Consider the following 3,273-nt stretch of genomic DNA (forward strand, 5'->3'; position numbering starts at 1 on the left):
GCTTCCTTTAGTTCTAGGGTTTCTAGTTGTTTTGCCAGGTTACTAGTATGTATGCTGCACATTTCTATTGGGCAAAAATATGCCATTTGCTATGTAAGTCTGCAATGTACGAACGCTAATTAATACAAAGTAAGGTGCCAGAGACCTGTAGCCTCAGAAAAGGAGGAGAAAAATGCATTGAAGTTGGTTTTAATGTTAACTTGCCACAAATTAGAATCACTGGAGTAGGGAGCCTCACCTGAAAAATTGTCTTGGTTGATGTGGGAAGGGCATTTAATATGGGCATCCTGACATTCTGGAGCAGCCCATATTAAAAAAAATACTTCCAGAGGAAGTGTATTCTCACTTTTTCTCCATTGGCCTTTTCTTTGCCTTTGAGTTGATTTGCCCTATTGCTGCTGCTGCTGCTGCTGCTGCTGCTGCTGCTGCTGCTGCTGCTTCCTTCAGTGACAGTAGGACCAGCATTCTCAAGCTCACATCATGGAACAGGGACCATGCACTCTCCCGGAATTTTCGGAGCTACTGGTGTCAGGTTAGACTATTGAGGGACCCCACTTTGTGGACTGAGTGACTACCTTAGATTGTTAACCCCAGTGAGAGACATCTTTCTGGGACTATTATTCTACTGCAGCTAGCAAGGCATCCAAACTCAAGTACTAGCTTCTCAGTATCTCAGGTGTGATTTTGCTGTTGTTAATATTTTATGTATATACAGTATATGTATTATGTCAGTATGTATGTATGTATTCATCTCCTTGGTTCTGTTCCTCTAAGTACACTGACTAAAACATAATGGAAAATAGGGAGGGGTACTACAAAATATTATCTTCTGAACATGGCATACCTATTGCACACACAAACTCACAGCAACTGTGATGACCTGCACAAGGTCAAGCGAATTAAAAATTCTAATATGTAGGCCTCCACCCCTAGCTGATAGGTTATTGGCAGTTGATAGATACTAGGGAAGGAGTTTCCTTTGGAAGGGTGGTCCCTGACATGTTGCCACTGTCCAGTAGATGACCCCACAGCTATGCACATGTGGGGAGAACTAATTGTACTCAGTGAGTTAACTTCAAAAAAGCGGGGGGAAGAAAAAAGAAAGGAAGGGAGGGAGGGGGAAGAAAGAGTACTTGAAGATGGAAGGGAGATATATTGGGAAAGAAATTCTGAGAGAGTTATGGGAGGGAGTGGGAGGCAGCTATAATTAAGATGTATATATCCATGGAAATTTCAGGGACTAAATTTCTAAAGAGAAACCTGTAGCTAAATGAAAGTGAATGCAGGGAAACTCAGCATTTCCTCTGAGATCTGGAATAAAACAAAGGTGCTCTTTATCACTACTGATATTCAATATACTCCTCAAAGTCTTAGCTCAAACAATAAGACAAGAGATAACCGTTGGAAATGCTCATGCACCAAGATTTCAGTGCTCCCAATTTCACAAAAACAAACACAAATGGACATAAAAGGTGTTCTGGCTAGTGTTATGTCAACTTGACATGAGCTAGTGAACTAGTCTGGTGAGAAAGGAGAACCTCAACTGAGAAAAGGCCTCCAAAAGATTGGCCTGTGGGCAAGTCCGTGGGACATTTTCTTGTTTAAGGATTGATGTTAAATGGGAAGATCCTGCCTACTGTATGCAGTGCCACCTCTGAACACGATATGCTGGGGTGTAGAAGAAGACTGAGCAAACAAACTATCAGGGAAAAGCCACTAAATAGCCCCCTTCCATGACTTCTGCTTCTGTTCCTGCCTCCAGGTTCCTGCCTTGAGTTCCTGCCCCATTCTTTGGTGATGGAATGTCATTTTGAACTGTAAGCTGAAATAAACTCTTTTCTCCCCCAAGTGACTTTTGTCCTGTCACAGCAATAGAAACCTAAGACAACAGTCAAATCGATCCTAGTACAATAGTATTGTGTGGTTAAATGCCCTACTCTTATCTCTATATATGTCAAAACTGAAAATCAACAAAGAGACCTCAAAGTTAAACTCATAGATCAAATGAACGTAACAAATACATACAGAATATACCATCTGGCAGATACCAAGTACAAATTCTTTTCAGCAGCCCATGGAACCTTCTGTGAAATAGACCACACTCAGAGCTGGGGAGTGAATTAGAGATGCCATTACCATGAAATGACCACCAAGAACAGCAGCAGCAATGGAGAGGAGAACCAGAGCCTAGAGTGCTACAGAAGACAGAGTTGAAGATGTGATCCAAGCCCTTTGGAGGAGTCCAGAAGATCATTTGTGAATCCCAGACATTGGAACAAGAAGCTATGCAGTTGAAATTGCCTCAGAGATCCCAAGATGTTTGAGATGCCAGAGCCTTGGGACACCTGCTGAGGAAAACTGCTAACAGGGAGTGGAACCAGCCAAAGAGAATTGTGCTGCAGTCAACCAAGCAGAAAGGAGTTGGACATCAGACATGGAGATGCAGAGTTTGGAGTTTTCCCAGCTGTGTTTTCATCTTGCTTTTGTACAGGATTTACTATGTCATTTTGTATATATCCTGTGATGTTAGAGGTATGTGATCTGCTTTTTAATTTTTATTTTATAGAGGATTACATTTAAGCGATTGTATGAATCTCAAAAGGGACTTTGAGCCTTGGACTTTTAAAGATTGTTCAGACTGATAGACTATGGGGACTTTTGAAGTTGGCCTAAATGTATTTTGCATTATGCTATGGCTAGATATGGCCCCCATAGACTCATATGTTTGAACAAGTGGTGTCAGGGAGTGGAATGTGGTGGTTTGAATATTCTTGCCCCAGGGAGTGGCACTATTAGGAATTGTGCCCTTATTGGAGTAGGTGTGGCCTTGTTGTAGAAAGTATGTCACTTTGGGGGTCGGCTTTGAGACCGTCCTCCTAGTTACCTGGGAGATAGACAGTCATTTCCTGACTACAGTTGAATCAAAGATGTAGAACTCTCAGCTCTTCCTGCACTATGTCTGCCTGGATGCTGCCATGCTTCCTGCCTTGTTGATAATGGACTGAACTTCTGAATCTGTAAGCCAGCCCCAATTAAATGTTGTCCTTTATGAGAGTTGCATGGCCATGGTGTCTCTTCTAAGAAACCCTAACTAAGACAGGGGCCTTCCCTTATTCAGCACTAGGTCTCCTAACATTCTGCTTGTTGTTGTCTGCAGCCTGAATATATATATCCTGAAGGAATAAATGTTCCGACATGGCATGGCATTTAGGGTTGCTCTGCACTTATGATTTAATAATGTTATATAATGGACCCAATAAAATTGTTCACTTT

This window comes from Mus pahari, chromosome X, assembly GCF_900095145.1.
Source record: "Mus pahari chromosome X, PAHARI_EIJ_v1.1, whole genome shotgun sequence".
NCBI classification, from domain to species: Eukaryota; Metazoa; Chordata; class Mammalia; order Rodentia; family Muridae; genus Mus; species Mus pahari.